This window comes from Oncorhynchus keta, chromosome 6 (genome assembly GCF_023373465.1).
Source record: "Oncorhynchus keta strain PuntledgeMale-10-30-2019 chromosome 6, Oket_V2, whole genome shotgun sequence".
Lineage (NCBI taxonomy): Eukaryota > Metazoa > Chordata > Actinopteri > Salmoniformes > Salmonidae > Oncorhynchus > Oncorhynchus keta.
This window is the reverse complement of record NC_068426.1, coordinates 33,638,132-33,665,644: the sequence shown is the minus strand read 5'-3', so window position 1 is coordinate 33,665,644 and position 27,513 is coordinate 33,638,132. Positions and strand designations below refer to the sequence as shown.

At 43.5% G+C, this 27,513-nt stretch overlaps 1 protein-coding gene across 5 annotated transcripts in view; it reads right to left on the bottom strand.

Annotated features, from left to right (window-relative positions):
* LOC118385569 (disabled homolog 2-interacting protein-like) overlaps positions 1-27,513 on the bottom strand; it is a 235,590-nt gene that overhangs the window by 81,429 nt on the left and 126,648 nt on the right. Inside the window, exon 1 of one of the 5 annotated variants that reach the window (XM_052521330.1) lies at positions 10,768-11,290. The exons of the other annotated variants lie outside the window; for them this stretch is intronic. The gene's annotated coding sequence lies outside the window, so the exon portion shown is untranslated. Of the gene's footprint in view, positions 1-10,767; positions 11,291-27,513 lie in introns of those variants that run through there. 5 annotated transcript variants of the gene reach the window in all.

The window sequence follows — 27,513 nt, the reverse complement described above, 5'->3', positions numbered from 1 at the left end:
ACGAGATCAGAATGACTGCTAAAGGCTTGATCCATACATTTAAAAAACAATAATAGGTAGCCTAAAAAAATGTAAACAATCGTTAACTCAAATCAAAAGGCCTGGTTAACATGACATAAACAACGCAGCCACATCCCGAGTCCCTGATGCCGACACATTCAGAAATCAAGAGATGGTTTAGTATTTAGTTTAAAACCTCTGACGAAGGCCAACAGAACAATAAACCATTTTTTAAATGAGAAAACAAAAATCCACTATACAAAAATCCACTATAAAAAAAGACGATGTAGCCTACGATGCGATACTAATTTTAAGGAGAACAAAAACGACTTAGCCTACATTTGAACACCACCGCAGATGGTTTGCTATTCCGCATCTTCCCAACTAAGTATCCTAGTTTTGTTGTTTGGCTATTTGGAGAGAACAAGGGCCTACCATCCACCTCTTCCAATGCATTGTGGAAAGGTGTGCATCCAATTCTTCTAGTTAAAGAGCTGAAATGAGCATAACATCCTGGCATTTAACCCATACTTGATTTTCTCAAATTCACCTACTATAAAACATTCTATTTTTGCATACTGAGAATGCGCCATGCCCCAAACCGTTGTATCCCTCTATTAATTGATTTCGGGAGCACATCCCCGTATCTTATTGATCAGCTGTTGTCAAAGCCAAAATTATTATGACGTCCAAGCATTTAAAGTACACTCCATTTTCAAAATGTTGCATACTATTACATTTAAAAAAAAAAGTTTTTTACGCATACTGAAATGGCCTACTATTCAGGGCGCAAGTATGGCTGTTCGGGACACGGACAGTATCTTTGCTATTCATAGAGGAACACACAGTGGTTCTAAATAGACAGCCTGTTGTCGATTACCATGAATAACATTCATAGAATCCGAGGCACGATTGCACGCACACAAATATCTTTCTTGGGAATGTTAGCCTGAGCAGTGCTGTGTGTACACAGTGACGAGTGTGTGTAGATGGATGTGTGGTGTGTGTACATGGTTGTGTGTGTATGTGTGTGTGTGGGTGTTTATGTGTGTACATGTGTGTGCATGTGTGTGTGTGTGTGTCAGTTTACACTAGAGGGAGGCAGGGGGGACCATGTTGGGGCAAACAGACATGATAAGGGTCAGGAGGTAAGAGGAGAAGACGTCAGGGAGCTAAGTGTCTGTTGGGAGTCCCCTAGGAGCCCCACCTCTAAGAGTTTATCCCCCTGGTTCCTGCTAACAGCTAACCTGTTTAACAGACAGAACACCACCCTGCAGCACTGACACAGAGAGACGGAGGGAGAGGGGGATGGAGGGAGGAGAGAGGGGGGGGGGGGAGAAGAGCTGTAAACAACAGATTCATTTCAGACTAGCTTCCATGGGCCTCCACGACAGGCAAATAGAGGGACAGAGAGAGAAAGTGAGAGAGATAGAGAGGAGGGAGGAAAGAGAGAGGGAGAGGAAGAGAGAGACAGAGATAGATGGCTAGGAATAGTTTGTGTGTTTGTGGATGTGTTTAACTATTCTTGTGCGGACCAGATGTCCACACAAGAATAGTAAACAAACAAAAATGTGACCTACTGGGGACATTTTGTTGGTCCCCACAAGGTCAAATGCTATTTCGGGGTGGTTTAGGGTTAAGGTTAGAATTAGTGTTAGAATTAGTTTTTGGGTTAGGGTTAGGAGCTAGGATTAGTTTTGGGGTTAGGGTTAGGAGCTAGGATTAGTTTTGGGGTTAGTGTTAGGAGCTAGGATTCGTTTTGGGGTTAGGGTTAGGAGCTAGGATTAGTTTTGGGGTTAGTGTTAGGAGCTAGGATTCGTTTTGGGGTTAGGGTTAGGAGCTAGGATTAGTTTTGGGGTTAGTGTTAGGAGCTAGGATTCGTTTTGGGGTTAGGGTTAGGAGCTAGGATTAGTTTTGGGGTTAGGGTTAGGAGCTAGGATTAGTTTTGGGGTTAGTGTTAGGAGCTAGGATTAGTTTTAGGGTTAGGGTTAGGAGCTAGGATTAGTTTTAGGGTTAGGGTTAGGAGCTAGGATTAGTTTTGGGGTTAGTGTTAGGAGCTAGGATTCGTTTTGGGGTTAGGGTTAGGAGCTAGGATTAGTTTTGGGGTTAGTGTTAGGAGCTAGGGTTAGGTTTTCAGGTTTAAGGTTAGGGATAAGGTTATGGTAAGAGTTATGGGTTAGGGAAAATAGGATTTTGAATAGGACTGAATTGTGTGTCCGCACAAGGTTAGTCTACACTCAGAAGGAAGGCAGGGAACATTTCACATTGCTGAACATTACTGCAGAGGAAGACCGAGGGACGGGAAATTATAGGGAGATTCACCCTGCAATAAAGAGGAGATTTGTTAGAAATAAACTGAAAGCATCTCCTCAAGCCACAGGGTCTCTCTCTCTCCTCTCTATCTTTATCTCTATCAAATCAATTCAATTGAAGTGAAATAGATAATAAATTAAAGTGAAATAAACAACTTTTTCTTTTTACAGTAAACATTACACTCGCAAAAGTTCCCAAAAGAATAAAGACATTTCTCTCCCTCCAATCCCTGCCTCCCTCTCTGCCTATATCTCTGGCTGCCTTTCTCCCTCCCTCCCTGCCTATATCTCTGGCTGCCTTTCTCCCTCCCTCTCTGCCTATATCTCTGGCTGCCTTTCTCCCTCCCTCTCTGCCTATATCTCTGGCTGCCTTTCTCCCTCCCTCTCTGCCTATATCTCTGGCTGCCTTTCTCCCTCCCTCCCTGCCTATATCTCTGGCTGCCTTTCTCCCTCCCTCTCTGCCTATATCTCTGGCTGCCTTTCTCCCTCCCTCTCTGCCTATATCTCTGGCTGCCTTTCTCCCTCCCTCTCTGCCTATATCTCTGGCTGCCTTTCTCCCTCCCTCTCTGCCTATATCTCTGGCTGCCTTTCTCCCTCCCTCTCTGCCTATATCTCTGGCTGCCTTTCTCCCTCCCTCTCTGCCTATATCTCTGGCTGCCTTTCTCCCTCCCTCTCTGCCTATATCTCTGGCTGCCTTTCTCCCTCCCTCTCTGCCTATATCTCTGGCTGCCTTTCTCCCTCCCTCTCTGCCTATATCTCTGGCTGCCTTTCTCCCTCCCTCTCTGCCTATATCTCTGGCTGCCTTTCTCCCTCCCTGCCTGCCTATATCTCTGGCTGCCTTTCTCCCTCCCTCCCTGCCTATATCTCTGGCTGCCTTTCTCCCTCCCTCCCTCTCTGCCTATATCTCTGGCTGCCTTTCTCCCTCCCTCCCTGCCTTCCTTCCTCTTTGGTGAGTTTGAGAATTATGCAACCCAACCCTTCTGCCTTGACAACTGCTTTATCAGATCCCTCCTCCTCCCCCTGTCCCTCCTCCCCTCCATCACCCTCTATCCCTCTCTCCATCCTCTCTCTGCCAAGCAGCTTACAGTAGAGCCCTACAGTCAAATAAAACACTTCAGCCCCGTAACATCCATTCTAAAAAAGGAGCAAGTATGTGTGCATCTGTAGGGCTGATGGTACGTGCTTTCATCCACATTCACTCATTCCTATTTTTTAAATTTTATTTAACTAGGCAAATCAGTTAAGAACAAATTCGTATTTACAATGATGGCCTACCCCGGTCAAACCCTACTGACTCTTTGTGTTGTGACCTTTGGGCGTCAGAGAGAGAGACCACAAATTCCAATTTGCTAAAACTCTTTTAGCATCATCCTCAGCTCTGGCATCTTCCCCAATATTTGGAACCAAGGACTGATCCCCGCAATCCACAAAAGTGGAGACAAATTTGACCCCAATAACTACTGTGGGATATGCGTCAACAGAATCCTTGGGAAAATCCCCTGCATTATCATTAACTGACTTGTCGAGTTCAATTTAAAAAAATGTCTTTATTCTTTTTGAACTTCCGTGAGTGTTATTTTTACTGTTCATTTTTATTGCTTACTTCACTTTCTTTGGCAATGTTAACTTATGCCAATTTATGCCATAACCAATAAAGCCCTTAAATTGAAATGTAATTAAATTGAGAGGCTATTGACAACACAGCTGTGCTCCATCAAGAGCACATGATTTTCTCTCATATCAAGAAAGAGCGACAGCAAGAACATGCAAAATGTGTTATTTAATGAAAGGCCCTGTCCTTCACACTACAGTTCTGTACATCCTCCAACTTTGTTATTCAATGACCTTTAAAACTAACTTTGTGTTGAGATGAAGGGAAGAAAGAGAAAGATTTGCAATCTTTATCTGACTAAAGGAGAGCAAAGCCTCATTAATGATTCATAATTAAACTGCAGCATTTAAAAATCAGATATTTAATCTCCCCAGGCGGTGATTGAACCTCACTTTCATCCTCTCCACATCCAAATCCTATAGCACTTAGCCAGCTAGTCCCGGTTAATACTACAACCAGCCTGTCTGTTGGTGTCCGTCTCTCTGTTTGGGTCTGTCTGTCTCTTCATCTTTGTGTGTGTGTGTGTGTGCCTTTCCACACACACACACACACACACACACACACACACACACACACACACACACACACACACACACACACACACACACACACACACACACACACACACACACACACACACACACACACATACTGCCTGACCACCCCTTCCCCTGGAGATCCTTGCTCCAATCCCCAGTACTGTGGAACTTTAACCCCCAGCAGAGTGCTCCCAGCCTGGTTAGAGGAGCCCTCTGACCGCCCTCCTCCCCTCCATCTGGCCGAAGCACTGTGGATCCGCTCTGCTTCATCAGCTCTCAGTAAATCAATGGACATGACAGAGATGGGCTTTGACAGCCTAATTACAGAAAGTGGGAAGGATGGAGGGGGACGGAGGCACGGAGGGAGGGAGGGAGAGGGGGGAATAGGGGCAGGGATCAGGGATAAGGTGAGGGAGGGACTACAGAGCATTAACTTGATGTTTTCTCTCTCTCTATTCCTCATCGTTATGCTTTTCTCCTGGCCACCCATTGTGTCAGATGGGAGTGTATTTGCGTAGTTTCTCTCAGTCCCTAGAGTTCCCTGAGGTATCTCAGTCTGAAACAGTGAGTTGGATCTGGTCTGTCTGTCTGTCTGATTAACAGAAGCGTTCGGGCTCTAAGGTTTGTATCTAGACGTCAGTGGTTTCTGTTGTCCTCTTACGACAGGAAGGACAGTTGCTTTTCTGCCATCTCTCTCTCTCTCTCTCTCTCTCTCTCTCTCTCTCTCTCTCTCTCTCTCTCTCAGAGCATTCTTCTGTTTTCTCTCTCTCTATTCCTCTCTCTCTTTCTCTCTCACCCTGTGTCAGATGGGAGTGTATTTCTCTCAGTCCCTAGAGTTCCCTGAGGTATCTCAGTCTCAGTGAGTTGGATCTGGTCTCTCTGTCTCTCGGGCTCTAAGGTTTGTATCTAGACGTCAGTGGTTTCTGTTGTCCTCTTACGATAGGAAGGTCTCTCTCTCTCTCTCTTTTCTCTCTCTCTCTCTCTCTCTCTCTCTCTGTCTCTCTCTCTCTCTCTCTCTCTCTCTCTCTCTCTCTCTCTCTCTCTTTTTCTCAGGGCTTTATTATCATGGGAAACATGTCAAATCAAATCAAATTGATTTATGTAGCCCTTCGTACATCAGCTGATATCTCAAAGTGCTGTACAGAAACCCAGCCTAAAACCCCAAACAGCAAGCAATGCAGGCGTAGAAGCACGGTGGCTAGGAAAAACTCCCTAGAAAGGCCAAAACCTAGGAAGAAACCAGGCTATGTGGGGTGGCCAGTCCTCTTCTGGCTGTGCTGGGTGGAGATTATATCATAACATGGCCAATACATATGTTTACATTGCTAAAGCAAGTGAACTAGATAATAAACCAAAGTGAAATAAACAATAAAAAAATAACATTACACTCACAAAATTTCCAAAATAATAAAGACATTTCAAATGTCATATCATGTGCAAATAGTTAAAGTAAAAAAAGAGAAAATAAATAAACATAAATATGGGTTGTATTTACAATGGTGTTTGTTCTTCACTGGGTGTGGCAACAGGTCACAAATCTATCTTATTTTTATTTCACCTTTATTTAACCAGGTAGGCCAGTTGAGAACAAGTTCTCATTTGCATCTGCGATCTGGCCAGGATAAAGCAAAGCAGTGCGACACAAACAACAACACAGAGTTACACATGGAATAAACAAACATACAGTCAATAACACAATAGAATAAAAGTCTATATAAACCGTGTGTGCATACAGTATGAGGTAAGTTAAGGGAGGTAAGGCAATAAATAGGCCATAGTGGCGAAATAATTACAATTTAGCAATTAAACACTGGAGTGATAGATGTGCAGAAGATGAATGTGCAAGTAGAGATACTGGGGTGCAAAGGAGCAAAACAAAATTAATAACAGTATGGGGATGAGGTAGTTGGATGGGCTATTTACAGATGGGCTATGTACAGGTGCAGTGATCTGTGAGCTGCTCTGACAGCTGGTGCTTAAAGTTAGTGAGGGAGATATGAGTCTCCAGCTTCAGTGATTTTTGCAATTCGTTCCAGTCATTGGCAGCAGAGAACTGGAAGGAAAGGCGGCCAAAGTAGGAATTGGCTTTGGGGGGTGACCAGTGAAATATACCTGCTGCAGCGCATGCTACGGGTGGGTGCTGCTATGGTATACCAGTGAGCTGAGATAAGGCGGGGCGTTACCTAGCAAAGACATAGATTACCTGGAGCCAGTGGGTTTGGCGAGAAATATGAAGCGAGGGCCAGCCAACGAGAGCATACAGGTCGCAGTGGTGGGTAGTATATGGGGCTTTGGTGACAAAACGGATGGCACTGTGATAGACTGCATCCAATTTTCTGAGTAGAGTGTTGGAAATGACATCGCCGAAGTCAGGGATCGGTAGGATAGTCAGTTTTACGAGGGTATGTTTGGCAGCATGAGTGAAGGATGCTTTGTTGTGAAATAGGAAGCCGATTCTAGATTGAATTTTAGATTGGAGATGCTTAATGTGAGTCTGGAAGGAGAGTTTACAGTCTAACCAGACAGCTAGTTATTTGTAGATGTCCACGTATTCGAAATCAGAACTGTCCAGAGTAGTGATGCTGGACGGGTGGGCAGTTTCTGGTAGCGATCGGTTGAAGAGCATGCATTTAGTTTTAGTTGCATTTAAGAGCAGTTGGAGGCCACGGAAGGAGAGTTATATGACATTGAAGCTCATCTGGAGGTTAGTTAACACAGTGTCCAAAGAAGGGCCAGAAGTATACAGAATGGTATCGCCTGCGTAGAGTCGGATCAGAGAATCACCAGCAGCAAGAGCGACATCGTTGACGTATACAGAGAAAAGAGTCGGCCCGAGAATTGAACCCTGTGGCACCCCCATAGAAACTGCCAGAGGTCCGGACAACAGGCCCTCCGATTATGGCGCACTGTCTCTCTGTCTCCCTCTCTCTCTAACACGCAACATATTCATTCACATCAAAGTGAATACCCCTTTCACTTCATATTAAAGATGTTTTATCATTAGTACCAACAGCCCTCCTCTCATCCCGTTCTCCTTGTTTCTCCCTCCCGATCTCTTCGCATCTATCATTTCAAAATGATAGGCTGTTAAGAATGCGCATCAAAATCTACACAATGGCACTCTGTCCTTTCATCTCTCTCATCTCCAATCCATTTTCTTTGCTTTCGTCTCTCCTTGACTCTCTCCCTCTCTCTAATATCCATGTTCGCGTCGTCTCGCCCTTGCATATTCTGCCACTGTATGTGTAAGGTTGTGAAAATGACTTACGGCTCTTTCTCTCACTTTCCCATTTTCACACTTGGCTGTCGGTTAGCGAGATCGCACTGTCTCTCTGCATTGGTAAACAAACGCACACATGCAGTCGCACTCATATACATGTACCTACAATCTTAAGAAACGCACGCACACACACACGTGCACACATACACACACAAAGTATGCACCTGGCAGCAGTTAAGATGTACAGCATCTCCTTCTCGTTACGATTAATGTGTGAGCTACTGACACACAGAGCTCTGTAGGCTACAGTCAGTGTCCAGTGTAAACATACCTGTAACATATTAAACGCAAAATGTAGAGTTGGTCCCATGTTTCATGAGCTGAAATGAAAGATCCCAGAAAGTTTACACACGCACAAAAAGTGTATTTCTCTCAAATTTAGTGAGCATTGTAGCCTTTGTCAAGATAATCCATCCGCCTGACAGGTGTGGCATATCAAGAAGCTGATACAACACAATTCCACAATGTAGGTGTCTCAAGTTTTGAGGGAGCGTGCAATTGTCATGCTGACTGCAGGAATGTCCACCCAGAGTTGTTGCCAGATAGAGAAATTAACATTGAATTACCATCGTTTTAGAGAATTTGGCAGTATACCCAACCGGCCTCACAACCGCAGACCACGGGTAACCACGCCAGCCCAGGACCTCCACATCCGGCTTTTTCATCTGCAGGATTGTCTGAGGGGAGGGTGGGCGGGTGCTGAGGAGTATTTCTGTCTGTAATAAAGCCCTTTTGTGGGGATAAGCTCATTCTGATTGGCTGGGCCTGGCTCCCCAGTATGGTGGGCCTATGCCCTCCCAGGCCCACCCATGGCCGTGACCCTGCTCAGGAGTGAACTCCATTATTTGTTTACTTCAATTGACTTATTTCCTTATATGAACTATGACTCTTTGAAAGTGTTGCATGTTGCGTTTATAATTGTGTCCAGTATGTTTGGAGATAAACAACACTGCATCCAACTATGCTGCCGCTTAATCTGAATGGCAGCCAATCACGATGATGATCGTCGGGAGGGCGTCACAGACACAGGCAGGCAACAAACAAACAGCACAACCAGCCCGAGCTCTCCTCTCCTCACCCCTCTGCTCTCCTCTCCTCACCCCTCTGCTCTCCTCTCCTCACCCCTCTGCTCTCCTCTCCTCACCCCTCTGCTCTCCTCTCCTTTCCTCTCCCCTCCTATCCTGTCCTCTCACGTTCAATTCAGAATTTCAGATATCTCTAAGCTAACATTTACCCAGACAGTCACTACGCCAAAGAATGATTGTTCATTGTTGCCTTTAGGATCCATTGTTTGATGGTTATTCATTGCCTTGCGTCGTCTCCTGTTTTATTACACCGAGGGATAATTAACGTTGGCGTTCTGCTGTGCGTCTCTGGTATTTATTTATCTTTGATGAATGAAAACAAAACAATCACCACTTTGTGAGTGTCCTTATAATGAACACCGTATATTAACAGGGCATTGGTACGATATTTGAAAAGATGACACAGTACTGGATGCAGCAACCATATCAACAACAACACTATCATACAAACAATATATTAGGAATAGGACACAAATATAATCCAACTCTAACTAGAGTAGAGAATTGAACAAAATGAAAGTACGACAAATAAATTGAATCAACATAACACATGATTCCTCTGAGTAAGAATCATTCCTATAGATTTATGTACATCACCATCTCTGAATCATACCATCCAATAACTCGAATATGGTATTTCTGAGAGATGATTAAAAAGACCTGGCTCTCTCTAAACAACGGACATAACGACTGGGTGTATTGCTCAATTAGTAACAGACAGACTGGGGACGGAGAGAGAGAGGGAACAGACAGACTGGGGACGGAGAGAGAGAGGGAACAGACAGACTGGGGACAGAGAGAGAGAGGGAACAGACAGACTGGGGATGGAGAGAGAGAGGGAACAGACAGACTGGGGACTGAGAGAGAGAGGGAACAGACAGACTGGGGACGGAGAGAGAGAGGGAACAGACAGACTGGGGACTGAGAGAGAGAGGGAACAGACAGACTGGGGACGGAGAGAGAGAGGGAACAGACAGACTGGGGACGGAGGGAGAGAGGGAACAGACAGACTGGGGACGGAGAGAGAGAGGGAACAGACAGACTGGGGATGGAGAGAGAGAGCGGAACAGACAGACTGGCGGTTATCTCAACCAGCAACGGTAGCATTTCCCGTCATCTCCTCCTCTCCTCTCCTGAATGAAAGAGACAGTGTCTCTGTAAATGAAATTAGCGGTCACTCTCCTCCCCAGCGGTATATGTACCGCTCTCTCTGTTCTCTCTGTTCCCTTGCTAAGGGTCAAAGGGGCATCATGACAACGATAATGACTTCATACTGCCTATGGTTTCAGAACGGCAACCCAAATCAGCCACTGACCACCTAGCAGGCAGCGGGAGTGGTGGCCAGTCATCTGATTTCTGTTAGCGGGGCTGGAGACGCTGATCTCTCTCACTCTCTCTCTCTCTCTTTCTCTCTCTCTCTCTCACCATTTCTGTGGTAGAGCAGCACTGACACTGGTTCTCATTCAAACCCCAAGAGCTCAGGTCCTTATCAGACAGTGGGAAGGTGTTAGTTCGTTGCGACTAATATACAGTGCAGTAGATTAGTATGTTATTCCATAGCAAGAGTGCATGTTGAATACAATTGTGCACTACACTACACTGTTTTAACAGTGACACCTAATCCTATAACAGAGATAGGATATTTTAATGTCCTCAATTCCTCATTTAATTATGTTCCTAGATGTTTTATTTGTCAAATAATGTAATATCTTGTCATGCCAATATAGCTCATTGAAATGAATACATTTGAGAGAGAGGACAGAGCACCGCAAAATAACAGGACGAACGCTGGAACAAACCCCGGCATCTCAATAAAACCCCTTCTCCTTTACTGTCCCTAATTTCCATACGCACTCGTACAAACAGACCATTGAAAGCCTGAACGCACACAACGCAGTGTGAGTGACATGTGATAAGCAGCAGAACACAGGGCACTCACCAGGCATGGTCAGAATTCCCCGGAACAATCGAACAACGCTTGGCAGATGGACGGAGAGAGAGAGAGAGGAAGAGCCGGAGCTTGTGCCGGAGCAAATTAAAAGAGGGAGGACCGGAGGAGTGTAGAGCAGAGCTTTCTCAAAGCACCATTTCCCCTTTCCCACTGCAGAGTACTTGCTCCTTCTCTCTGTTTTCCTTGTGGCTCTCTTCCTCCTTCTCCCTTTCTCTCCCTCTCTTTCTTGCTGCTGCTACTTTGAGGTGAGGGGCGGAGTATCAGTGCTACAATGCTCTCACTCGCTCTTCCCTCTCTCTCTCTCTCTCTCTGGTTTTCCTTTTTTCTTCTTCTCCCTTCTCTCTCTCTCTCTCTCTCTCTATTGGTACAGAGGCTGTCCTATTTCCTGTGCCCTCTCTGAAGTGGGACACAGCCTCCCCTCTCTCAATCTCTGCATGTTTGAGACTTCGTGTAAGCGTGCCCGTACACAATGCTCAGAGCAGGGGATCTTGCAGCCTTTTCTCTCTCTCTCTCTTGCTCCCTTGCTCTCCCTCCCAGCGGGATTGACTGTAACCCCCCTTCTCCTTCTCTCTGCATGCAGTGGGAGGGGTGTGTATGAGTGTGTGTATGTGGTGCAGCCTGGATCTGCCCCACTGTGCCTCCATTGTGTGTGTGTGTGTGTGTACTCTTTGTCCTGTAGGCCCCATCTGAGGAAAGACACCTCCCAGGAAGCCACTGCTGCCACTGCCTATAGGCAAGGACTTTGGCCAGTATTATGCCTTGCAAAAGTATTCATCCCCCTTCGTGTTTTTCCTATTTTGTTGCATTACAACCTGCAATTTAAATTGAGTTTTATTTAGATTTCATGAAATGGACATACACAAAATATTCCAAGTTGGTGAAGTGAAATTAAAAATGTACTTTTTCCAAAAATGCAAAAAAAAAAAACTGAAAAGTGCTGTATTCAGCCCCTAAATAACATCTGGTGCAACCAATTACCTTCACAAGTCACATCATTGGTTAAATAAAGTCCACCTGTGTGCAATCTAAGTGTCACATGATCTCAGAATATATACACCAGTCAGCAACACCACCAAGCAAGCGGCACCATGAAGACCAAGGAGCTCTCCAAACAGGTCAGGGACAAAGTTGTGGAGAAGTACAGATCAGGGTTGGGTTCTAAAAAAATATCAGAAACTTCCCATGGAACACCATTAAATCCATTATAAAAAAAAAATTGAAAGAATATTGCACCACAACAAACCTACCAAGAGAGGGCCGCCCACAAAAACTCACGGACCGTGCAAGGAGGGCATTAATCAGAGTGGCAACAAAGAGACCAAAGATAACCCTGAAGGAGCTGCAAATCTCCACAGCGGAGATTGGAGTACCTGCCCATAGGACCACTTCAATCTGTACACTCCACAGAGCTGGGCTTCACGGAAGAGTGTCCAGAAAAAAAGCCATTGCTTAAAGAAAAAAAATAAGCAAACACATTAGGCGTTAGCCAAAAGGCATGTGGGAGACTCCCCAAACATATAGAAGAAGGTACTCTGGTCAGATGAGACTAAAATTGAGCTTTTTGGCCATTAAGGAAAATGCTATGTCTGGCACAAACTCAACACCTCTCATCACCCAAGAACACCATCCCCACAGTGAAGCATGGTGGTGGCAGCAGCATCATGCTTTGGGGATGTTTTTCATCTGCAGGTACTGGGAAACTGGTCAGAATTGAAGGAATGATGGGTGGCGCTAAATAAAGGGAAATTCTTGAGGGAAACCTGTTTCACTCTTCCAGAGATTTGAGACAGGGACGGAGGTTCACCTTCCTGCAGGACAATGATCCCAAGCATACTGCTAAAGCAAGACTTAAGTGGTTTACGGAGAAACATTTAAATGTCTTGGAATGGCCTAGTCAAAGCCCAGACTTCAATCCAATTGTGAATCTGTGGTATGACTTAAAGATTGCTGTACACCAGCAAAACCCATCCAACTTGAAGGAGCTGGAGCAGTTTTGCCTTGAAGAATGGGCAAAAATCCCAGTGGCTAGATGTGCCAAGTGTATTTGTCAAGTTCAGTTTATTTGTCTTATTTCTTGTTTGTTTCATAAAAAATATTTAGCATCTTCAAAGTGGTAGGCATGTTGTGTAAGTCAAATGATACACACCCCCCAAAATCTATTTTAATTCCAGGTTGTAGGGCAATAAATTAGAAAAAATGCCAATGGGGGTGAATACTTTCGCAAGCCAGCTGTAGGCTGGGTGGAGGCAGAGAGTAAGGGCAAGTGTTGGAAATAGGGCTGGGGCTAGCACTGTGGATGACCTTATACAGTAGCCTACAAAAGGTTAAACCCATTGCTTAATATCTTCAATTAAACCCTGAAATACTTTCACATTATATCATCCATCAAATCACTTGTAAAATTTTGCTACTGCGAAATGTTCACTATATACCTGCTGCCTCCCAGATGAAAGAGCAGCGTTGTCTGTAGTCTAAAAGCTATGAATGCCTTCGGCTGCTGTGCTGCAGTGGTGTAAAGCCAGACAGCCAGCCGGTGGAGCTGCTATTCACACCCAACAAAGCCATAAAACACTCTCCTCTATCTCTTTCAGCCTTCTCTCTCTCTCTCTCTCTCTCTCTCTCTCTCTCTCTCTCTCTCTCTCTCTCTCTCTCTCTCTCTCTCTCTCTCTCTCTCTCTCTCTCAATTCAATTCAATTCAATTCAAGGGCTTTATTGGCATGGGAAACATGTGTTAACATTGCCAAAGCAAGTGAGGTAGACAACATACAAAGTGAATATATAAAGTGAAAAACAACAAAAATTAACAGTAAACATTACACATACAACAGTTTCAAAACAGTAAAGACATTACAAATGTCATATTATATATATATATATATATATATATATATATATATATATATATATATACAATGTACAAATAATTAAAGGACACAAGATAAAATAAATAAGCATAAATATGGGTTGTATTTACAATGGTGTTTGTTCTTCACTGGTTGCCCTTTTCTCGTGGCAACAGGTCACAAATCTTGCTGCTGTGATGGCACACTGTGGAATTTCACCCAGTAGGTATGGGAGTTTTTCAAAATTGGATATGTTTTCGAATTCTTTGTGGATCTGTGTGATCTGGGGAAATATGTCTCTCTAATATGGTCATACATTGGGCAGGAGGTTAGGAAGTGCAGCTCAGTTTCCACCTCATTTTGTGGGCAGTGAGCACATAGCCTGTCTTCTCTTGAGAGCCATGTCTGCCTACGGCGGCCTTTCTCAATAGCAAGGCTATGCTCACTGAGTCTGTACATAGTCAAAGCTTTCCTTAATTTTGGGTCAGTCACAGTGGTCAGGTATTCTGCCGCTGTGTACTCTCTGTGTAGGGCCAAATAGCATTCTAGTTTGCTCTGTTTTTTTGTTAATTCTTTCCAATGTGTTAAGTAATTATCTTTTTGTTTTCTCATGATTTGGTTGGGTCTAATTGTGCTGTTGTCCTGGGGCTCTGTAGGGTGTGTTTGTGTTTGTGAACAGAGCCCCAGGACCAGTTTGCTTAGGGGTTGTAGAATTTAATGGCTCTTTTCTGGATTTTGATAATTAGTGGGTATCGGCCTAATTCTGCTCTGCATGCATTATTTGGTGTTTTACGTTGTACACGGAGGATATTTTTGCAGAATTCTGCGTGCAGAGTCTCAATTTGGTGTTTGTCCCATTTTGTGAAGTCTTGGTTGGTGAGCGGACCCCAGACCTCACAACCATAAAGGGCAATGGGCTCTATGACTGATTCAAGTATTTTTAGCCAAATCCTAATTGGTATGTTGAAATGTATGTTTCTTTTGATGGCATAGAATGCCCTTCTTGCCTTGTCTCTCAGATCGTTCACACCTTTGTGGAAGTTACCTGTGGCGCTGATGTTTAGGCCAAGGTATGTATAGTTTTTGTGTGCTCTAGGGCAACAGTGTCGAGATGGAATTTGTATTTGTGGTCCTGGTGACTCGACCTTTTTGGAACACCATTATTTTGGTCTTACTGAGATTTACTGTCAGGGCCCAGGTCTGACAGAATCTGTGCATAAGATCTAGGTGCTGCTGTAGGCCCTCCTTGGTTGGTGACAGAAGCACCAGATCATCAGCAAACAGTAGACATTTGACTTCGGATTCTAGCAGGGGAGGCCGGGTGCTGCAGACTTTTCTAGTGCCCGCGCCAGTTCGTTGATATATATGTTGAAGAGGGTGGGGCTTAAGCTGCATCCCTGTCTAACCCCACGACCCTGTGTGAAGAAATGTATGTGTTTTTTGCCAATTTTAACCGCACACTTGTTGTTTGTGTACATGGATTTTATAATGTCATATGTTTTACCCCCAACACCACTTTCCATCAGTTTGTATAGCAGACCCTCATGCCAAATTGAGTCGAAGGCTTTTTGAAATCAACAAAGCATGAGAAGACTTTGCCTTTGTTTTGGTTTGTTTGGTTGTCAATTAAGGTGTGCAGGGTGAATACATGGTCTGTTGTACGGTAATTTGGTAAAAAGCCAATTTGACATTTGCTCAGTACATTGTTTTCATTGAGGAAATGTACGAGTCTGCTGTTAATAATAATGCAGAGGATTTTCCCAAGGTTACTGTTGACACATATTCCACGGTAGTTATTGGGGTCAAATTTGTCTCCACTTTTGTGGATTGGGGTGATCAGTCCTTGGTTCCAAATATTGGGGAAGATGCCAGAGCTAAGTATGATGTTAAAGAGTTTTAGTATAGCCAGTTGGAATTTGTTGTCTGTATATTTGATCATTTCATCTCTCTCTCTCTCTCTCTCTCTCTCTCTCTCTCTCTCTCTCTCTCTCTCTCTCTCTCTCTCTCTCCCCCCATACGGATCTATCATAAACTCATCTAGTCTCTACAGTCTATCTACAGAGCAGTTGGTCTGTGTCAGGCAGGAGTCAGGCTCAAGGCTCTGGCTCCATAGGGTTAAAAGAAAAAGCCACATCCAAACGGATAGCCCCTTGGATGAGTGAGGAAATGAATCAATTAAGGAGAAATTGCAGAAAGTTTGAGCGGAAGAGAAGAAAGTCAACGTTGCAGGTCTATTATGTCCAGTTCTAAATTGGTTTAAGACCTATTTAAACTGTTCGAGAGTTTTTTGTCACCCTTGGTGAACATAACTCAGAGAAAATAGATATCACATGTGGCGTTCCACTCGGTTCAAATCTGGGTATATTTTACCCCTTGATGGCATTATCAGAAAGCACAGAATTGATTTTCAGTGCTGCGCAGATGATACACAAATTAATATTTCTGTGTCACAAGCAGACTTTAGCTCGACAGATAAATTATTAGACTGTATTGGTGATTTAAATACTTGGATGAATCACTACTTCCCCCAGCTGAATCAAGACAAGACCGAGGTACTTATTATTGAAGCCAAAGCACAGAGAGAGAATCTGGTCACACATTGATTTATTAGGATCCCCATTAGCCAACGCCAGGTAAAAAAAATACCAGGTAAAAAACCTAGGCGTCAGTTTAGATTCCAAACTCAATTTCAAATCACACAATAGGAATGTGACCAAAATAGCTTTTTACCACCTGAGGAACATTCTCCCTCAGGCTGATACAGAGAGACTCAACCATGCTTTTATTACAAGCAGGCTTGACTACTGTAATGCTCTCCTGTCTGGTCTACCCAAGAAAGCCATTAGTCAACTGCAAAACATACAGCATGCTGCAGCACGAGTAGTGACCAAGACCAGACAGAGAGCACACATTACACCGGTTTAAAGTCTCTTCACTCTCTGCCTGTTTTAGAATACATTTTAAGATGATTCTATTGGTTTTTATATCCATCCACAATTGTGCAACCCCAATACATGTCAGACATGCTTTTTAGTTACGGTGCACTCGGAAAGTATTCAGACCCCTTGACTTTTTCAACATTTTGCTACCGTACAGACTTATTCTAAAATGGATTAAACTGACAATTTACTTAAGTGTTCAGACCTTTAACTCAGTACTTTGCTGAAGAACCTTTGGCAGAGATTACAGCCTCGAGTCTTCTTGGGTATGACGCTACAAGCTTGGCACACCTCCCATTCTTCTCTGCAGGTCCTCTCAAGCTCTGTCAGGTTGGATGTGGAGCATCGCTGCACAGCTATTTTCAGGTCTCTCCAGAGATGTTCAATCGGATTCAAGTCTGGGCTCTGGCTGGGCCTTTCAAGGATATTCAGAAACTTGTCTCGAAGCCACCCCTGCATTCTCCTGGATCTGTGCTTAGGGTCGTTGCCCTGTTGGAAGGTGAACCTTCGCCCTAGTCTGAGGTCCTGAGTGCTCTGGAGCAGGTTTTCATCAAGGATCTCTCTGTGCTCCGTTCATGTGTCCCTCAATCCTGACTAGTCTCCCAGTCCCTGCTGCTGAAAAACATCTCCACTGCATGATGCTGACACCACCATTCTTCACCGTAGAGATGGTGCCAGGTTTCCTCCATACGTGACACTTGGCATTCAGGCTAAAGAGTTCAATCTTGATTTAGTCAGACCAGAGAATCTTGTTTTTCATGATCTGAGATGTGCCTTTTACTGAGGAGTGGCTACCGTCTGGCCACTCTACTATAAAGGCCTGATTGGTAGAGTACTGCAGAGATGGTTGTCTTTATGGAAAGTTCTCCCATCTCCACAGAGGAACTCTGGAGCTCTGTCAGAGTGACCATTGGGTTCTTGGGTTCTTGGTCACCTTCTTGACCAAGGCTCTCCTCCTTCACCCTGATTGCTCGGTTTGGCCGGGCGGCCAGCTCTAGGAAGATTTTAGATTGTTCCAAACTTCTTCTATTTAAGAATGATGGAGGCCACTGTGTTCTTGGGGACCTTAAATGCTGCAGAAATGTTTTGGTACACTTCTCCAGACCTGTGCCAGGACACAATGCTGTCTCAATTCCTTCGACCTCACGGCTTGGTTTTTGACATGCACTGTCAACTATGGGACCTTATATAGACAGGTGTGTGCCTTTCCAAATCATGTCCAATCACTTGAATTTACCACAGGTGGACTCCAACCAAGTTGTAGAAACATCTCAAGGATGATCAATAGAAACAGGATGCACCTGAGCTCAATTTCGAGTCTCATAGCAAAGGGTCTGAATACTTATGTAAATAAGGTATTTCTGTTTTTTTTTGTAATACATTTGCACAATAAAAAAAAAATGTTTTCGCTTCGTCATTATAGGGTATTGTGTGTAGATTGATGAGGGCACATATTTATTGAATTAATTTTAGAATAAGGCAGTAACGTAACAAAATGTGGAAAAATGGAAGTGGTCTGAATACTCCCGAATGCACTGTATGTGCCCATTTAGGTCCCTCATCGCCTCTGGAACTATCTCAAAGCCTAGTACGAAGAGGCATGGAGAGGCAGCCTTTAGTTATTATGCCGTCAGCCTCTGGAAAACACTGCCAGAGAATCTGAAGGGGGGTGAAACTGTGGACATATTTAGAAGGGATCTTATAGCACAACTTTTTGCTCTGCTTTTCCTTGGGGTGCATTATAGGCTTTTCTGTTTTATGGTTATTCTTTTTGTTTTTTTTCCCTCTGATGTTTGTTACGGAGTAAATATTTCTGTTTTCATTTTTTTTTTCATTTTATGTATGTTTTTTCCTGTGATGCGCATAGAGTTGCATCCTTGTCTGAAATGTGCTACATAAATAAAGCCTGATTTGATAGAGCAGAGAGGAGGATGGTTCGGAGTGAAAATAAGATGGAGACAGTGATATGGAGTGAGCCAAAGTTTGCATAGGGACTTTCATATAAGGCTTTCTCTTAAGAAGAAGATAGAGGTGAAAGAGCTCTGATAGCATAGCTACACTATACGTATATGCAATAGTATGTAGACACCTCTTCAAATGAGTAGATTCGGCTATTTCAGCCACGCCCGTCGCTGACAGGTGTATCAAATCGAGCACACCGCCATGCAATCTCCATAGACAAACATTGGCAGTAGAACGACCTTACTGAATAGCTCAGAGACTCTCAACGTGGCACCATTGTAGGATGCCACCTTTTCAACAAGTCAGTTCGTCAAATTTCTACCCTGCTAGAGTGACCCCGGTCAACTGTAAGTGTAAACATCTAGGAGCAACAACAGCTCAGCCGGGAAGTGGTAGGCCACACAAGCTCCGAATGGGACAGTCAAGTGCTGAAGTGTGCAGCATGTAAAAATGGTCTGTCTTCGGGTTGCAACACTCAACACCGTATTAATGGCCATGATTTTGGAATGAGATGTTGGACGAGCAGGTGTCTCAGATCCTTCTGATCATGTCGTGTATCGTACACAAACACACAGATACAGACATTAGCTACTAGTGTTCAGTGGTAGAGCTGGGAGAGAGAAGTACAATACTGTAAAATGAAACTACTGTATCGTAAGACAGTAAATGCTACTGCAATTGCAGTCTTCTAAACTTCCAGTGACCACAGGGTGAAACGGATCAAAAGGACCTGGCTAAACACTCAGCCACCTTGTTTAAAAGTGTTTGTCTGTAACTGGGTCACACTGCATCAGTGGAGCTGCACTGTGCTCTCCCTCTCACTCCCTCTGTTCCTGCTCTTCACATCTCTTTTTTGGAAGTGACACATGACAGCGTGTGTGCGCGCGCATGGGTGCGTGCGCGCGTGCGTTCGTGCCTGCATGTGTGTGTGCTTTGAGAGAAAGAGAGAGCTTGATAGAGAGAGTTGGAGAAACCATCCTTAGACGAAAACTGTAATAAAATTATTTTAAAAAATAATCCCAGAATGTTCTACCTCAATATCCCCAAGCGCTTTTAAGCTCATTATCAATAACCGGAAACTCTGCTCAGTGGTTCAATCTTCTCCTCTTCTCCCAGTGTAGATAAGGCTCTCTGTGGTAAGACACTGGACACGGTCTGGGAGAGCGGCGGCGGACGGAGAGATGGACAGGATGGAGAAAGCGGGAGAGAAGCCAGAGGGATGGGAATAGAGAGCGGGGGGTCGAGGGCTGGGGGGGAACGTAAGTGAGAGTTATATATAGAGGGACAAAGAGGTATATATGTATATATATATATATATATATACAGAGAGAGAGGGCGAGAGAGAGGTATAGCGGGACAAAAAGATATATATAAATATATATATATATATAGAGAGAGAGAGAGGTATAGAGGGACAGAAAGAGAGAGAGAGAGAGATATATATAGAGAGAGATATAGAGGGACAGAAAGAGAGAGAGATATATATATATAGAGAGAGTGATAGAGAGGGACAGAAAGATTATATATATATATATATATATATAGAGAGAGAGAGAGAGATAGAGAGAGAGAGAGGTATAGAGGGACAGAAAGAGAGAGATATATAGAGAGAGAGAGGTATAGCGGGACAAAAAGATATAATATATATATATATATATATATATATATATAGAGAGAGAGAGAGAGAGGTATAGCGGGAGTGAGAGACAGGAGGGGTGGAAAAGTAGGTAAAAACTAAGGTTCAGTCATATGATGGGATCACGATCAGCAGGACTGAAACGGGTCAGTTAAGGAAGTGGAGTGAAAGTGGGGAGTTCTATCCTATTCTAGTCCAATATCACCATGGACATTTAGCCAGGGGGGACTTGAGGTGTCCGAGAGCACAGTTGAGGCGTCACGTCTGCTGAGCTCTGCGTCATCTGGATGAGCTGGGGTTTGGCTGGTGTGTGTGTGTGTCTCCCTCATTGATGTGAGTGAGTGATAATACTGTATATGTAGGCTCAAAATGTATATGTGTGCATGCAAACATATGTATGGAGAGAACAGTATGCACTGTGTGTGTGTATATGTTAGTGGGTGAATGAGTGTGTGTGTGTGTGTGTGAGCAGTCGTTTCACAGCACTGTTCGTTGGGTTCCTTTGATGGTGTGCTCTGTATTCAGATCACAACCAGGCCCTTTCTATTAAGCCTGGAAGAGGAGAGGAGGAGGAGAGGAAGAGAGGAAAGAAAGCGAGGAGAGAGGAGAGGAGAGAAGGATCCCTAATCCCTGCTTTAAACATCAGCTTGGTTCAACCCATGGTCAACCATCTGTCCAAAAGTCAACACTACAGTTTACAGAGCAGTCAACACAACCAACATTCACTTCACTAATATACAGTTTACAGAGCAGTCAACACTACCAGCATTCACTTCACTAATACAAAGTTTACAGAGCAGTCAACACTACCAGCATTCACTTCACTAATATAAAGTTTACAGAGCAATCAACACTACCAGCATTCACTTCACTAATACAAAGTTTACAGAGCAGTCAACACTACCAGCATTCACTTCACTAATATAAAGTTTACAGAGCAGTCAACACTACCAGCATTCACTTCACTAATACAAAGTTTACAGAGCAGTCAACACTACCAGCATTCACTTCACTAATATAAAGTTTACAGAGCAATCAACACTACCAGCATTCACTTCACTAATACAAAGTTTACAGAGCAATCAACACTACCAGCATTCATTTCACTAATATACAGTTTACAGAGCAGTCAACACTACCAGTATTCACTTCACTAATATAAAGTTTACAGAGCAGTCAACACTACCAGCATTCACTTCACTAATATAAAGTTTACAGAGCAGTCAACACAACCAACATTCACTTCACGAATATACAGTTTACAGAGCAGTCAACACTACCAGCATTCACTTCACTAATATAAAGTTTACAGAGCAGTCAACGCTACCAGCATTCACTTCACTAATATACAGTTTCCAGAGCAGTCAACACTACCAGCATTCACTTCACTAATATACAGTTTACAGAGCAGTCAACACTACCAGCATTCACTTCACTAATATACAGTTTACAGAGCAGTCAACACTACCAGCATTCACTTCACTAATATACAGTTTACAGAAGGGTCAATACTACCAGAACAACACTAATATACAGTTTACAGAGCGGTCAATACTACCAGAACAACACTAATATACAGAAGGGTCAATACTACCAAAACAACACTAATACACAGTTTACAGAAGGGTCAATACTACCAGAACAACACTAATATACAGTTTACAGAAGGGTCAATACTACCAAAACAACACTAATACACGGTTTACAGAAGGGTCAATACTACCAGAACAACACTAATATACAGTTTACAGAAGGGTCAATACTACCAGAACAACACTAATATACAGTTTACAGAAGGGTCAATACTACCAAAACAACACTAATACACAGTTTACAGAAGGGTCAATACTACCAGAACAACACTAATATACAGTTTACAGAAGGGTCAATACTACCAGAACAACACTAATATACAGTTTACAGAAGGGTCAATACTACCAGAACAACACTAATATACAGTTTACAGAAAGGTCAATACTACCAGAACAACACTAATATACAGTTTACAGAAGGGTCAATACTACCAAAACAACACTAATATACAGTTTACAGAAGGGTCAATACTACCAGAACAACACTAATATACAGTTTACAGAAGGGTCAATACTACCAAAACAACACTAATATACAGTTTACAGAAGGGTCAATACTACCAAAACAACACTAATATACAGTTTACAGAAGGGTCAATACTACCAGAACAACACTAATATACAGTTTACAGAAGGGTCAATACTACCAGAACAACACTAATATACAGTTTACAGAAGGGTCAATACTACCAGAACAACACTAATATACAGTTTACAGAAGGGTCAATACTACCAGAACAACACTAATATACAGTTTACAGAAAGGTCAATACTACCAGAACAACACTAATATACAGTTTACAGAAGGGTCAATACTACCAAAACAACACTAATATACAGTTTACAGAAGGGTCAATACTACCAGAACAACACTAATATACAGTTTACAGAAAGGTCAATACTACCAGAACAACACTAATATACAGTTTACAGAAAGGTCAATACTACCAGAACAACACTAATATACAGTTTACAGAAAGGTCAATACTACCAAAACAACACTAATATACAGTTTACAGAAGGGTCAATACTACCAGAACAACACTAATATACAGTTTACAGAAAGGTCAATACTACCAAAACAACACTAATATACAGTTTACAGAAGGGTCAATACTACCAGAACAACACTAATATACAGTTTACAGAAAGGTCAATACTACCAGAACAACACTAATATACAGTTTACAGAAAGGTCAATACTACCAAAACAACACTAATATACAGTTTACAGAAGGGTCAATACTACCAGAACAACACTAATATACAGTTTACAGAAAGGTCAATACTACCAAAACAACACTAATATACAGTTTACAGAAGGGTCAATACTACCAGAACAACACTAATATACAGTTTACAGAAAGGTCAATACTACCAAAACAACACTAATATACAGTTTACAGAAGGGTCAATACTACCAGAACAACACTAATATACAGTTTACAGAAAGGTCAATACTACCAGAACAACACTAATATACAGTTTACAGAAAGGTCAATACTACCAGAACAACACTAATATACAGTTTACAGAAGGGTCAATACTACCAGAACAACACTAATATACAGTTTACAGAAGGGTCAATACTACCAAAACAACACTAAAAAACCTCATCCAGCAGAGCAGAGCAAGACTGTCTCTGAGAAGCTTCTGACAAACCACTTATTAAAACAAACATCCGCTTTAAACACACACACACAAGTAAACGCACACACGAACACAACAACACATGAGTGCACACTACAGGAGGATGGTGGCACTTTCATTGGTGAGGACGGACTCGTGGTAACGGCTGGAACGGAGTTGGTGGAACGTATCAAATACATCAAACACATGGTTTCCATGGTTTCCATGCGTTTGATGCCATTCCATTCGCTCCGTTCCAGCAATTATTATGAGCCATGCTCCCCTCAGCAGCCTCAACTGGCACACACACACGCACGCACGCACGCACGCACGCACGCACGCACGCACGCACGCACGCACACACACACACACACACACACACACACACACACACACACACACACACACACACACACACACACACACACACACACACACACTAGGCATCAAGATCACAACAAGGACGGAAATATGTTTCTGAGTTTATTAAAAAGGACATTTTATTATAACTTATGAACCTTTGATGAAAATGAAAAACAGTTCTGATTTCATTGTTTCTATGACAATGCCAAAATCATTCTGTTTTGGGAGGGGTTGATGTGTGTGTGTGCACCCCAGGTGGTGAGGGTAGGCAACAACACATCCGCCACGCTGATCCTCAACACTGGGGCTCCTCAGGGGTGCATGCTTAGTCCCCTCCCGTACTCCCTGTTCACCCACGACTGCGTGGCCACGCACGACTCCAACACCATTGCTGACGACATAACAGTGTTAGGCCTGATCACCGACAACGATAAGACACCCTATAAGGAGGAGGTCAGAGACCTGGCAGTGGCGCCAGGCCAACAACTTCTCCCTCAACTTGAGCAAGACAAAGGAGCTGATCGTGGACTACAGGAAAAGGAGAGCCGAACAAACTATCATGGTCCAAACACACCAAGACAGTTGTGAAGAGGCCACGACAACACCTTTTACCCAACAGATCATTGAAAAGATTTGGCATGGGTCCCCAGATCCTCAAAAACCTCTACAGCTGACCGTAAAGGCGCTACAGAGGGTGGTGCGTATGGCCCAGTACATCACTGGGGCCAAGCTTCCTACAATCCAGGACCTATATAAAAGGCGGTGTCAGAGGGTAAAGCCCAAAAATTGTCAAAGACTCCAGTCACCCAAGTAATAGACTGTTTTCTCTGCTACAGCACAGCGGTACCGGAGCGCTGAATCGAGGTCCAAAAGGCTCCTTATTAACAGCTCCTCGCCCCCAAGCCATGAGACTGCTGAACTACTAATCAAATGGCCATCCGCGGTATTTACAATTGACCCTCCCCCCCTTGTTTTTACACTGCTGCTCATCTCTGTTTATTATCTATGCATAGTCACTTGACTAACCTGCACCCCCGCACATTGACTGGGTACCGGTACCCCTGTATATAGCCTTGTCATCGCTATGTGCATTTTCTTGTGTTACTTTTTGAGCGATTGGATCATTTTAATTTTACTTTCGCTTATTCAGTAAATATTCTTATGAACTCTATTTTCGGAACTGCATTGTTGGCTGAGAGCTTGTAAGTATTTCACAGTAAGGTTGTATTCGGCGCATGTGACAAATACAATTGGATTTGATTTGAAGCGGTAAGAGGTGCCTGATGTGCTTCTCCAGGAAGTGACCTGAAGGCTGGAGCAGTCCTGACTGACTCCGACCGCTTGGGATAATTCCAGTGCAAAACAACACTGGAACAGCTCCTTGCGCCAAGCCCACTACAGCCAAGCCCACTACAGCCAAGCCCACTACAGCCAAGCCCACTACAGCCAAGCCCAAACTGCTCCTTTAAAAAAAAATCATATTGATATAGGCTAGTGGGTGTTAGCCAAGACACTTTTAGAGACCGGAGAGTTTGCTTCACTGACCAGAAGACTGAGCGGGTCATTCTGAAATAGGCGTTCTCCTCACTATCAATTAGCAACTGGCCTACTCTGTGGATTGTCCCCCGTGGCAGAACTCACAACAATTACCTCAAACTCTCTTCTCACACACACACACTGAGCAACATTGGATATTAAAACATGTGAAATCAGACGCATCTCCCTCTCCTATCCCCTAAATTGTTGTTAACTTGATAGGTAGGCACTCTAAAATTAGAAAGGGGGAAAAAATAAAATAAATCATGCTTGCCTTAACATTCTGATGTGCATTATGTTGTCTAAAAAAGAAAACATTCTCATCCCATGACATTTCATATTACCACGACTCGAGTGGCGCAGCGGTCTAAGGCACTGCATCTCAGTGGTGAGAGGTGTCACTGCAGTCTCTGGTTTGAATCCAGGCTGCATCGTATCTGGTCGTGATCGGGAGTCCCACAGGGCGGCGCACAATTGGCCCAGGGTTGCCCGGGTTTGGCCCGGGGTAGGCCGTCATTGTAAATAAAAATGTGTTCTTAACTGACTTGCCTGGTCAAAAAACAACAACATAGATATGTAAATTCTAAGTCTCTTTCCTCGTGGTCTGTCTGATGTTTTGTCTCCTAGAAAAATGCCAAAAGGTGATGGTGGCTATGTGTATATACAGACAATCAGTGACCATAAAACATTACCATCGCCAGCCAGCTAAACAGCCCAGGCCTCATAAAATGAGAATGAGAAAGGAAGGAATGAACGCTCTGTTCCAGATATATTCTATCCCTGGACAACTTTGTAAAAAAAAAGTCTAACAATATATTCATTTCCGTAGCACTTTTCAGCTCCTGAATGAGGTAGGCTACACCACAGCAGTAGCTGGCAATGAGGGACCACTCTGTTCCTGACTGGCATAACAATGGGAGAAAAGGTTAGGCTGGGTACTGTGTGTCCTTGAGGTAAATGACTAGCTACGATTGGAGCAGCCGCAACGGAGGAAGTGAACTTTTAAACAGCTCCAACAGCTCCACCACCAACCTCATTATACAGTTCTATTACTTTGTAATGATTGTATTATCTTGGAAAAGATAGACACGGAAAGACGTGAATGACAAGCAAACCTCCGCCGCCATTTCAATGGAAGAACAATAACATCCATAGCCAACGCAATAATGATTGAATTAGAGGCACGAGGTTGAACATGCTATTGAATGTCCTATCTCCACCATATAGGTTTCACGCTGTACGTGTTAAGTGTCTCCGAGTGCTGATCTAGGATCAGGTCCCCCCCGTGTCCATGTAATCGTATTCATTATGATGTAGGAGGTAAAGCTGATCCTGAATCAGCCCGCCTACTCGAAGATCCTTCATACACATGGCCTTTACCTAATCTGTACGGGTTCCTGCCCTTCATCCATCCTTCTCAAATCACATCCAACTCATTTGTTTCCTCACAGCGCCATTTCAGCTAAACCAAATGATGGTCTTGAATTATAGATGAGAGCCAGAGAGGAGAGATGTAAAAAGAGAGGGAAGAGAGAGAGAACGATGGGGGATACACAGTGTTCTCTGATAAAAACCATTCCCTGCCCTCGACACAGCCAAGGTATGACATAACTACAACATGATACTTCAACATACTGTATGGCGCGTACTTCTGTCTGATATATTTGATGCATGTGTATTGTATGTATGTTACTGACGAACAGAATTGGATCGTTAGATGTTCAAACGATGCTGTCTGACTGACATTCCTAACCAATCTACGCGCATACTCACCAATTGGTATTCATTAATGGATGGAACAAGAAGGAATGAATGCATGAGACAATGGCTGAATAAACCAATCAATGAATCATACTCAAAGTCCCATACGCGGACGTGTGAGTCAATACATGTGTGCATTAAGAGAAGCAGTAGGTGTGACATTTAGGCAATTCAAAGCCCCGCGAGTATGTGATGTGAGAGATCATGAGTGTGTGTGTGTGTGTGTGTGTGTGTGTGTGTTTGTGTATGTATGTGTTTGTGTGTGTGAGTCCATAGAGAGATAAGAAGAGGAGGAGGGGAGGTAGAGAGATAAGAAGAGGAGGAGGGGAGGTAGAGAGATAAGAAGAGGAGGAGGGGAGGTAGAGAGATAAGAAGAGGATGAGGGGAGGTAGAGAGAGAAGAAGAGGAGGTAGAGAGAGAAGAAGAGGAGGAGGAAAGGTAGAGAGAAGAAGAAGAGGAGGAGGGAAGGGAAA